The 13,507-nt window shown below is 33.0% G+C and overlaps 1 protein-coding gene across 1 annotated transcript in view; it reads left to right on the top strand.

Annotated features, from left to right (window-relative positions):
• The first annotated feature begins 1,544 nt into the window (after nt 1-1,544).
• LOC128549690 (uncharacterized) overlaps nt 1,545-13,507 on the top strand; it is a 60,281-nt gene continuing 48,318 nt past the window's right edge. The window contains exon 1 of the mRNA XM_053526988.1: nt 1,545-1,677. The gene's annotated coding sequence lies outside the window, so the exon portion shown is untranslated. The remainder of the gene's footprint in view (nt 1,678-13,507) is intronic.

Below are 13,507 nucleotides of genomic sequence, written 5' to 3'. Positions count from 1 at the left end.
ATTTGATATTTTATTTTGTTTTACATTGTTAACTTTCAGTAATTTGTAACAATGTATGTTAAAACCTGCGGATAAACCGTTCATATACTGACTTTATAACCTATATACACTTCTTATCAGTTAGCCGTAACCGGCTGATGCAATTTAGCGAAATACTCTATGGAAACCCAATATCTGTTTACACTGTAAAGTCAGTATCAGCTTTAAACCGGGGGATAAAACTATTTTGTTAATTGTTTTTCAGTACGGGTGTAAAGTTTTTTGAAGATATTATGAAAGTTAAATATAATTTTTTCAGTACTTTATCAAACCAGAGGTTTTCACAGTAATTTGTTAAAACCTGTGGGTTTTTGAATTGGTCAAACCGAAGGTTTTCACAGTACCAAGGGTACTGAGTCAGCATTGGTCAGTTTAGGTCAAAGGTTAGGGTCAAAATGAGGTAAAAACGCCAAAACCATAATAAAATATACTACTGACTACCCGTAATAGGCCTCAATTTCGCCAAAACCGTACATACAACTCGATAATGTAAGCTTTGAAAATATCAAACGATAGAAATAAGGTGCATATTGACAACTTATACAGTGACAGAAGTTCTCACAAATTTCCTTTATATTACCTCCCATGATAATTTTGGTTTTTCATGAGTTATCTCCCCTGAAAACTAGAAAAAAAATATTTTTTTCCTTTTCCCTACGGAGAGTTTTTAGATTTCTTTTTGATATTTGTATCACAATCATATAATGCAGCTTTCTACCGCAGAATTTTCTCGAACTCAAGTTTCTTATAATCAAAGAAATTATATATTTCCCATAGGCATCAATGTTAACTTCAATACCGATTAACTCCCCAAAAAATGATAAAATTTGAAAAATCTCTCGGTGAAACGTTTTTAATTTTGAATGTTTTTAAAGTGACCAAATTTCATTTAAATTTTACCATCCAGTTACAAGATATGAAATATGGCTATTACACCATGTTATCCTTAAATTTGGGAAGGCTCCTAAGATGAGACGATCAATACTACTTATACAAACTCAAAATTATCCAAGGACGCTACCTAGTTTTGAGATTCCTGAAGTAGTTCGTTAAGTAAACTTTCTACTTTTAGCTCTATCGGACGGACCTTAAAAGTAGTCATACAGAACCATTTAACAAATTTACGAGCGGTACATGCCAGGATGGGGTGTAATTCTGACCAGTAGCTTCACAGAAGAAGATGTTTAAGTAAACTGTAGAAAACGTAATACGGACAACGGACGCCGGTCCGTCCAATTATATGAACAGCTCAAACTGAGCATATGGTTTGGAAGAGTTAAGTATGTCTTTAAGCAGAACGAACTGATGATATTGGCATTAACTAAATTGAGTAACCAACACAAAGACCAATTATGTTATGTTGTCGGAAAACTCTCATATTTCAAGTACACAGTGTTTGTCAAAAACACTCTTTAATTTCAAAAGGCATTAAAATGAGGTAAGGTATTGATTGTCTACATATTTCAAAAAATTTTGGTTTAACTTTTAGTTTTGAAAGCAAGTCTTTTCAATAAATAATTGAGTTTAAGTTTATTGATTATGTCGACCGCAGCTATGTCTTTTCATTTCGTTTCAAGTCTGACAACATACCTGGAATTAAGTGAAAATTATCAACAGGCTCATTGGGCTCATTGAGAGGTAAGAGAGTATAAATTATTTGAACTTGCATGCTGACTTTTGTTAATTATAAAACAAACGCTTTCAAGTTAAAAGGAAGTTTTAGACTGGTACAATAGTGGACTATATATTAAAATGAATTAGTTTAAGATCCCCCCTCCACGTATAAGAGAAGCAGCGGTTAGAAGATTATCAAACATAGGTTACACCTATGGATATTTTGAGATTAGGTTTAGTACTTAAAGCGTTTAGTTCTAGTAACCTTTTGTTACATAAGGAAATACTGGTTATGTAGGTATGCAATTCGTTATGTAAGGTTTAAGTTAGTAATCTACAGCTTGCGATCTGCTATGCAGAAAATAAATTTTAATAATACAATGACATTCTGGTTCGCAAAAAATTATGAGACAAATCGCTATACGTATAATTGAATTTTGAAACGGATATGAAAGATGCTCTTTGCGTTTATATGTTACAACAGTTAGTTCTTAGCTTGCAAATGCATTTGCAATTGCTCGCACAAAAAAGCAAGGTATAAAGCTTCCATTGGATTCAAAGTTTTTTTTAGAGAGAAAAGTCTTATCATAATACCGACCCTTTGAGACAGGCCAGAATAATATCTTTTTTGATAGGATGGATGGAGCAAAGACGACAGTAATTTATAAGCGAAATCTTGTTGAAATATTCAAAAGTAGAAGGAAATAATAAGTTGGATATATGTTGTGTGATTTACAGAGTAATATGCTTCAAATAGGATTTAGTATAAAATTAATTTTTTGCGATAAAATTTTAAACCGGAATAACATATTTGTTTAATGAAATTTGTTTAAAATCTTTATGGCGATGTCTTTATAATTTTCAAGGTGTCTGACACAAAACAGCTATGATATAGGTAGGGTAATCAGGAATAATTTGTAAAGCGTCTAAACAAATAAATTGTAGCAAAAATCTGTAGTTTGTCAATTGCTACTGACTTGAGCGATACAAAACATTCTTTCGTTGATAAACACTTTGTGAGAAATACAAACAAACATAATGCTGTGTTGAGTTTTCTGTATTATATTGATAACTCCAATGTGCTCACGAGGAATTATGCAGAGACCATCAGCCTTGCTTATTAGAAATAGTTCGACTTCAAAGAGGAAATAAATGATCAGGTTTATTGATTTATACTATGTTAGTAAATTTACGGAAAAGCTGAAAAAAAAGTGAAAAATTAACAAATGATAAAAGAGCATATCTGATATAGTTCGTATTATTATATACTATATATAGCACTCTTTTGATATATATACCCGTTTTAAAATGCCTTTGCCAACCCAGTATTGTTTTCATTGTAAATTGAAATGAATGGTATACAAAATTCAAATGCTTTTACAAATAAGAATCGTTTGATTCATTTACAAGTATTATAGCTTGCATGTTTACGGTGTTCCGTTTGGACAATCGTGACTTTTTATTTAATACTAAACCGCGATGCACGATGGTACGATGACGAAAACGCGATGGCGCGATGGCACGATGATGAACAATAGATGAATGTATCTCAATGTATTTTGTGAGAAGAAATTTACCGTTTAGATTCTGCTGTTTTGCAAAATGTTTTACAAAATGTTCAGTACTCAGTAAATTAAAGCTGTAAAATCTCCAAGGCCACGTCCTTTGTATTTTATGTATGCATGAAAGTAAATAAAAAGCTAGGTGTAATAGTCACATGGTATTATTTAAATTCAGCTTATTCTTGTTAGTATGTAGAAGGTACATAGTGCAATGTGAAAATGAGATTGTATCAAGCCTGTATTTTACTGACCCATATACTGTACCACTGCGCATGACCACCGGAAGGCGATGGTACGATGGTGAAAATGCGAATGTACGATGGTGAAAATGCGGTGGTACGATGATGAAAACGCGATGATACGATGATGAAAACGCAATGGTACGATGATACAATGGTAAAAACGCGATGGTACGATGATGAAAACGTGATATTACCTAGACATTTCACCATCGTACCATTGCATCATTGCGATTTCATCATCGAGCCATCACGTTTTCACCATCGTACCATCGTTGTTTCATCATCGTGCCTTCGCACCATCGCATTATCACCATCGTACCATCGTACATCGAGGTTTAGGATTCAATAAAAAGTCACTGTTGTCCAAACGGAACACCGTACATGTTTGATGGTTAGTCTTTTTTAGTTAAATTATAAGCAATTTTAACGATTTTACAAATTTATGGTTATTATGAATAATACTACCATATTGAAACAAAATCAGAAAATGAGAAATAAAGATGTGAACTAATCATGAAAGTGCAGTATCTTCGATCCTTCTAGACCGCAGGTGACATTGATTTCAAAGATAAATAGCTGAGTTCTAAGTATCCGCAAATCACAAATATATTTGCATATACATAAATGTCACAGTCCTGACGTTTGCCAGTCATGTGTTCTTCGTATGCGTACGTATATTAAACTTCCTTTCATAGTTATTACATAGTTAACTTCTCATACTGCCGATTGTAGATACAGCTAGTCATTCAACAACGGAATAATAATTCATTGATTGAAAATGAAGATTTAACAAAGTAAACTTATAACCAGACTAGTAGTTAGTCTATATTAGAGATTTTTAGCTTACTTCGACGCGTACTGCGGACCACGGACTGCGAACTTAATATAGGGGTTTTCTCAAACTGTATATACGTTTATTTTTATGCAAATCTGAACAGCGCCATATTTAGCATACGTACTATCCGAGAAAAGACAGTTATAAGATATATTAATATCCTTTGTATTGTATATATGAATTACCGATATACATGTATTTCGTCTTACAAGCATTCTTAACAGCGTGGGCGTATTTAGAAAAAAATATCTTTTCATCTTTTATATCTTTTTTATTAATGTATCTACTCAAATCTTTCGGCTACCTTATTTATAAACAAGACATCGCAAACTTATTCTTTTTATCCCCCCACCACCCCTTCGAAGAAGGAGAGGGGTATATTGTTTTGCAGATGTCGGTCGGTCTGTCGGTCGATCGGTCGGGCGGAATGTAGACCAATCCGTTTCCGGGTGATAACTCAAGAACGATTTAGCCTAGGATCCTGAAAATTAGTAGAAAGGTTGGTCATTACCAGCAAATGACCCCTATTGATTTTGAGATCTGTATGTCAAAGGTCAAGGTCACAGTGACCCTGAATAGTTAAACGGTTTTCGGATGATGACTCGCTTGGCCCTAGGATCTTGAAAGTTGATAGGGAGGTTGGTCATAACCAAGAGATGACCCCTATCAATTTTGAGGTCAATATGTCAAAGATCAAGGTGACCCTGAACAGTTAAACGGTTTCCAGATGATAAATCAAGATTGCTTGGGCCTAGGATCGTTCAAGTTAATAGGGAAGTTGATCATCACAAGCAGATGACCCCTATTGATTTTGAGATCAGTAGGTCAAACGTCAAGGTCACAGCTACCAGGAACAGTAAAACGGTTTCCGGACAATAACTCATGAATGCTTGGGCCTATAACGCTTGGGACTATTATACGCTACTGAATAAATTCAGTTTTTCCGGCCACGTTATCAGGATATAAAAGATGGCTACATAAAATGTTTAAACCATATACCGTGAGTTTTCATGAGTTTAAATCTTTGTCCAAGTTTTCCACAGCCGAGTATCTACACATACCATATGCATGCATGTGATCGAAAAGGTACCCGACTAAAAAGGCTTTGTCAATAATGAAAAAGGCTAGTCTCGACAACTGAGCTGGTTGTATCAAATGACCACACAGAATTGCTCAAATGGTGTCAAAAATATAATTTCGTTGACAAATCTATGCATCCACTGGCCGTAAAACATATTTTTAATATGATCTAAATTTGACCTTGGACACTTCCCATGCCTAATGTTTACAAAACAATTTTCGGTCTCCACTAGGTTTTAGATCGACATTTTGACAGCCAGTTTTAATAGCACTTTAAGATTAAATGCCTGTTGAAACTGATAATCCATACTAAGTAGTCACTTTAAGATAAATAGTAAATTTAAAACAACCTTTGTTACATGCAATATCAGATTATGAAAATAAGAAGAGGCTATTTCCTTTGTTTATTTCAAAACATGCTGATACAGGACTAATTCAGCATGTTTTAGCTTAAGAATGGTAATGTATTGGGTCACGTTTCGACGGGGTTGAAAGATACATGTATGAGAACTTCTTGTATGTTTAGACAAAGTGTTAAAGTAAATCATTCAAGATATTTCAGTAAAACTTCTATTTTATCGAACATTAGATACAATTATCAAAATTAATGAAAAACATTGATCTTTTTTGTATAGAAGTCTACGAAAACACGGTATTGATACTGTGCAACAAAAATCAAACGGGCTTTCATTTCATTCAGAATGTTTTATTTTTTTTTTTTTCACAATAATATTTTGTACCGCATTTTTTTTTTGTTGCTAGGAAAAACTAGTCTAGGAATTGTATGGACGGACACATATTAAAACCAGGAATCGCCGTTATCTTCAAATCCATGTTGCAAGTTATATTTTTAATGCAAGGACATATTAAGCTAATGTATTGTTGTACAGTGGGTTCGAAACTTCACATGCCATGTCGTTCGATTCGCGCGAAGGTTAAGTAACGCCAGAAATGTCTCAAAATATAGAAACAAAATGTTAAGGGGACGCATATTGCTACATTCACAGTTCATACAGAAATGCGGAAGGGGTGCATATTCAAGAAATCGATGGTGGGAAAATAAAAAACATATTCCTAAACTGATATAATACTGATGGACACCTGTAATATTCAGTATTTTGTGGATAAGGATGTGGTACTATGAATGTAATAGGAAAACAGAGGTCTTTGTGAAAGTACATTCAACACAAAATATTAAGCTTTTATATAAGGAAAAAACAGGTTTTTTACAATAACAGTGTTCCAAATAATGTTGAAGGGATGAGATTTTCTTTCTAACACACCAGGTTTGCTTAAACATGTAAAAATTTAACGCCACGTCATTTCAGCTCGGGATGGACGCCATATTTCTCATTGATAAAAATGTAAACAAAAAAAATCAGAGTAGGATTAGCATTGCAAGGGCATAACATGACATTCTACACAATGAATACCTTAGAACAGATATCTAAGATGCTACACAGGTCAGGCGGGTTAAATGCATAATGGCGATCACTTGAAATTCATCTTGAAAAAGTGGTTAATTTTAGTTTATTTACATGGTTTTTAATTTTCCCACGACTTCTCGGCGATTCACTGCAAATGTATTACTACGCCGGACGAAAGGTAACTCTAATAAACAACGGGAGACAACTAAGGTGTCAGCACGTGTACGATTTTTAAAAAAACATGTCGATGATTATAATTTCTTATCAAATAATGAATCCTATTCAGATATTCATCTTTAATATTAGAAAATTATTAATTTCTGTGGACATTTGTCAAAAAATATTACTTACATTGGACTACTTTGCGCACCAAACTGGTTTCCGCTTCTCAGTTGTGAGGCACTTCCGTTATACGTTTTGACAACAATAACAAAACACAAAATGAATCTAAACCGACTGCTACTTAAATCAGTGTAAGTAAAATTGTTGTTACAACATTATACATGTTCGTTACGTTATGAGATAAAGTTTATCTTGAACTGCATGATCCATTAATTACGTTTAGATGATATTGCATTTACAACTTATTTGACCCCATTTTTTTACGTGAATGACAGCATTCTCGTGCAACTCGTGCAAACAGAGTTATGAAAAGTATGGTGGAGAATTCAAGGACAAATTATAAATGACATTAAAGTGAGGATAACTGTATATTCGTCCAGTTTTGATCATTGACATGCCTGCTGTGTACAGTCATTCAATCAGTTCCGACACACGTAATGCATTTTTGCTTCAAATTCTACACCTGCTACGGAAACACTTCTTTTTCTTAAATGGGATGAAAGACGATTATTTCAGCTACAATTTAAGCCCAACTTGAACAAAATTGAGCATTCAAAAGTATGCTAACTCCGTATGTAAACAACACATCCAATTCAACTGGTTCCGTTACCTGTCAATCAGTTCCGATCTCGTATCTATTTATAGACCTTTGTGTTATCTGGGGGTCATCTCAAAGTTATTTTTAACTGTCATTTGTGACAGTCCAGCGGTGTTATCCACGAGCCGCTCAAGTCATAACATAATTTCATGTAGTAAATGTTCTGGGTGAAATAATTAAAAACATGATAAAACTAATGATTTTATAATTTTTATATATTTAACATATCAACTGCTTTTTGACTTGTAACAAACAGAAAAACAATACAATAAACCAACAAAGTTATATAACTTGTTCATTAAATATCATCACATATATTTAGTAGAAAAATATATTAGGGCATTTTAAAAAGGGTAATGTGCATGTTACTGTCTTGTTAAATCCTATTTCCCATAGATATTTCTCTTATATTTGTCAAAGGTTTGAATTCTGATGACAACAGTAAAAAGTTTAACTGAACCTTTAATTTCTATCACCTCCCTTTTTGGCTATAACTTTAACAGTTCATATGCATTATTGAAAGAAGCGCTTTTCTAAACATGTAATCTGTACATACTAGATAACATGTCATGTTTATTCATTTTTATATTACATTAAAAAAGCCATAAGCCTCTAGTAATAGCCACGATATCTTTGTCCACTCAGATTGCAGGAGTTATTGGTTCAAATCTATAGTCACAGATGATACCAGTATTTCCTTACCTAAAAGTGCTCTGCATTCAAGGAGAAAATGGCTTCATTTCATTCATAATATACAGTAGTGGTAACGCAATATCAAGAGTAAGGTGTTGAAAGTCATTAATATAAGCTGCAATCTAATTGGAACAAATTAGTATAGACTTATTTATATTATTATAAAACATTAATTGTATTTAAAAAAACAGCTTAAAAGACTTTGCAGTCTTAACTGCAGGACTCTACAAAGTGCTGATTTCTCTGAGCTTTTCCGTGATCTACCGAAAGTGCATTTGGCTGGCTATTGTAGCTGCAAATATAAATAATATCATACCAAGAGTTAAATGGAATATTTCAAATATCAAAAAAATGCCAACTAGGGATATGCAATGCAGCATTGTATTTTCTTTTCAACTTGAATTTTATCTTACACATAATGTTAGTCTACTGAGCATTTATACTGTGTGTCACATGATAACTGATGTCATTTAAACCAGGCTACACTAATAACATAGACGCTGAAAATATATATACACACAACTTTTCTGGTAAATGACATGACCTGGTCCTTAAGTGGTTGCTAAGTTAACATACTTTAAAAATTTGATTGGAATAATCATATAGAGTCTATATGACTGATGATTAAAAATATATTCTATTCTGTTCTAATCTATTCATCAGACAGCATGTTCTTTAACAGTAAATGTTAAAAGACAAAATAATACAGCACAACATAACTTCCATAAGAATATTATAATATATATTTTGCATGTGGACTGAGTTTAATGACCAAAGATATCCATTGAACAGCAGAGCATGCTACAAAATAGCACTAAATACAGCGTGTGTGACAAGTAAAGATAACGTCTATACGCCCCCCAACATATATAGCACATGTACCGGAATTGATTAGCGAGCGGCCTTTAAATGATGCTGTTTTACCCGCTTAAATGAAACTGCCAAATCATATTGACGAATGTTATCAATAGAATGAATATAAATACACAAAATGATACCAACCCGTTGGTATTTATGTTATTAGAATAAAAGAAATCGCTCTCCAACTTTCAAGCTCCTCAGAACCTCCATCGAAGAAAACGCAGCATCCATAACCTCGTTTTGAACTGCAAGTGCTTGTTGACCCAGATTTCATACAAGTTTTGTAAACATGCGTTCGTTTGGCGAGGAAATGGTTACTTTATATAACCCAATAGCAAAAATAGAGTTTTTGAACATACTCACACTGTGCCAAGCTTAATTTCAGAAAGTGTGTCGGAACTAATTGAATGCCGGAACTGATTGAATGACTGTATTAGTAACTTTTGTGAACAAGATTAGAATGTTACTTTTGCACATATACACATTGATTGGACCTCTCAACCAAATTTCATACCTTATTTTAGGGATTTTTAAGACAATACATTTTCAAACGTTTGTTGAATGTGTTTTGATATTTAAGTGCATTGTAGTTCATGAATACCAAGTTAAAAATTAATAATGGCAACATTTCTAGGCCCTTATTGTAAGCCACTAGACTTCTGTAACGATAAATGTTTAATGTATTAAGGGGAATATACTCTTTTAGTTTTGGAATGTGGCATTCCTTGACCACCGTATCTTTTCTTATGCACTACTTTGTAAACAAACTAAATAATGTGTTTTAGCTTACATATGCGAAATGAAAAGCAAGACAGTGACCATATTTCACATTCTTTCTTTAAATTAGAATCAGTAGGACATGATAAATGTTTGGACAAGGTGAATCACTATTATTTTCGCACCAAAAAGTCTTAATTGTTGACTTTGAATGTACACAATAAGTCTCATGTAATTCAACAATAACTTTCTTGTTTCAGTTTTCTCATTTTTATTTTAGTGAGCAATCCTTTGTGTACTTATAACAGTTGAAACAGTATCCATTTCATGTACCAAAACCTTGTACTTTTTTGCAGGTAAATTTTATCATACCCCACCCACTTTTTTCTAATTTCAAAGTTTGCGTCCCCTTAAAGCATACGGATAATTGAAGATCCTGCTTAACGCAAGTAAAATGCAACAGAGTATTTAGATGACATCTGCATATTGCGATTACGCATTTTAAATGTAGCCTGTTCACTATCCATATATTTTCAAACGTAGGTATTGCATAATAGCAGATAATTATATCACAATACACTAATTTGTACAATGAAGGCAAAAGTTACTACACATATAGCTGAATGAATCATATACCCTAAGTAGGGTTTTTCTTTTTTTTTTTGCGAACCTTTAAATATTTTGAGAAAACCCCTACTGTAAGTACACAGTCCACTGTCCGCAGTCCGCGTCAAAGTAAGTTGAAAATCTCTAATTGTACTACGTTTAAAATCGAGATTAATATCGACACGTAAATGTTATGATTTTAACTGATAACAAGTTTATATAAATTCAGATTAAGGGTAACAAAGTTACGACCCCTTCTTACTTTGACATTGACGGATCCTGTGCAAGTGCACTCTGCAATGTTGTGATAAGTACTTGTGTGATTACATAATTTTGGCCAGGGCGAAAACTTGCAATATTTATATATTCTTCTGACCTCACATGAACTTGACATTAAAGAGATAATTATTACACCTTGACCTTGACTACGAGGTCTGCACACTGTACTCCATAAAGTTGTGATAAGTACTTGAGCCAAGTATTAAAAAAAATCAGAATAGGGTTACAAAGTCCGGACACAAACAAACAATCGGACAGAGTGACATAATAATTTCTATATTGCTTCTGCCAAAATGGCTCAAATGAAATACATTTAAAACTGAAATTAGTTTTTTCAAGAGGACATTATATCTATGAAATGTAATAAATTTGTACAAGGATGCTACGCAAGATTATATATTTTTCTAGAAGTTATAGGGATGAATATAAAAACAAACAATCAAGCATTCCACTGTAAATTGTAATACAATCATAATACATAATATATATATTTGTAGCGTTATTGAAACCAACATGAAAAATATTATATTTGCGGCTGTTTCATTCACACATAAAAACAATAATAATTCACTGAAAATAGAATGAAACGACCTGATACATTATGTAATGTTGACATGAATGGAAATGCACCAGATAATATTGCTCATCTTAGTAAATGTGACCATATTCATAGATTCTTTTATAAAAAACAGATAAACTATTCAAATAAAAATATAAGCAAAATTTAAATCGACCGTTGAAACATGCGAGCATGAACACGCGCAAATACTAAATCTGTATTAGATTTTTTTTCACTTGTTCAAAAATACAATGAATTTGTGAAACATTTTTATGCATATTCTGTTGTGTATAAAAATATTGTTGAAATTGTGAATTCATAAATTCGTAACACAAGAAATATTTTGTAAAGCATTTGCATTTCTGATATACATTTCAGTAGAAGTTTAGAAAAAATGGTCATCTGAAATATCTTGAATTTACTTCTTAATCTTTCAGGAAGATTTTTGTAAAAGTTCAGAAAAATATCTTCTGAAACAATTTAAATTCATTTCTGAATCCTTCGGTAAAAGTTTTTGAAAAATCATCTGAAACTATCTGAATTGCTTTCTGAATCTTTCAGATACAATTCAGTACAAGTTAAGAAAAATTCAGAAATGTTCAGAACATAAACTCCCTGTTCAAAAAGATTCAGACTGCTAAAATTGTTTAGACAGGGTTCAGTCTATGGACAGACATGTTTCAGAAATATTAGAAAAATAATTTCATGAGGGTGGTGATCTTTCATGATGTGTAGATATGTGTAAAAACTTTTGATTTGACTATTTTAAAGTGAATTATGCCTAAAAGATCACAGGGAATCGAATCTGCATCTACCTTGATTCTAGACGTTAGTGGTGGTATACGATTCAATTCCCTGTGCCATAGATATTTACGTTACTATACATGTTGTTCTGTGGTACTCTTCAGGCATATATTTGTACCCCCGACAACGAAGTAGTAAGTCGGAGGTGTCTGTCCGTCTGTAGATACAGTCTTGCGCGCACCAACTCTCCTCATCCCCTTGACACAATTTAATTAAACTTCACACAAGTGATCAGTAACAACAGTAGTTGTGCAAGGTGCATATTAGGCTCATTCAGAAAAAAAAAAGCAGAGTTACGGGACCTTTTGTTAATATACTATATACCCACAGTCTGCATATGCAGTCTTGTGCGCGCCTAATCTACTGAACCCATGCACACAATTGAATGAAACTTAACACAAATGATCAGAAGTAACCAAAGTTGTGCATGGTGCTGTAAGGTTCGTTCAGAAAAAATTCTGCACAGTTATGAGACTTTGTATTTTGTTAATATACTACATACAAACATATGCAATCTTGTGCGCGCCTAATCTTCCGAACCCTTGCACACAATTTAATGAAACTTCACACAAGTGATCAGTACCAACCTTACTTGTGCATGGTTCATGTTAGGTTCTTTTAGATGAATATTCTGCAGAGTTATGGGACTTTGTTTTTTGTTACTATACATGTACTATATACATACAGTCCACATAATTATGCAATCTTGTGTGCATCAAATTGCAATGTGCTGTATCAGTGCGTGCGGGGGTTGGGGGAGGGGGTACATTCATCAACTACAGTGATAGCTCTAATTACATCAATTTAGAGCAGCTGTATATTTGTTCATCTATAATATCATAAAGGAAAATGATAAAATACATTAATTTTTAATTATTATCAATACATGAAATGTTTGTATGTAGAAATCTTTAGAAAAAAGGGAGGTAATTCAATAAAAAGTATTCCTTGTTCACGAGTTTAGCCTTGTATTTATTTTTTCCTTGAAATAATTATTTGTTTTCACTAATATCACTAATATTTCTCACCCTACAACATAAATACACAGTAATAACATAAAAATGGTCAGTATATTGTATTTTCCGTGTTAAAGGGAGGTAATTTCAGGCATGGTCATCTCGGGAAGTAGCATGGAAGCATACCTTTTTGTTACATATTTTTTAACTTATACCTCGGTACACTTCCGGTAAATATATAAAAAAAGTTTGATTTTATTACCAGTGCAACTTTGTTTGTGTGCATGACATAT

Source organism: Mercenaria mercenaria, chromosome 16 (genome assembly GCF_021730395.1).
Source record: "Mercenaria mercenaria strain notata chromosome 16, MADL_Memer_1, whole genome shotgun sequence".
In the NCBI taxonomy this organism is placed as follows: domain Eukaryota; kingdom Metazoa; phylum Mollusca; class Bivalvia; order Venerida; family Veneridae; genus Mercenaria; species Mercenaria mercenaria.
This window is presented reverse-complemented; position numbering and strand designations above follow the sequence as displayed.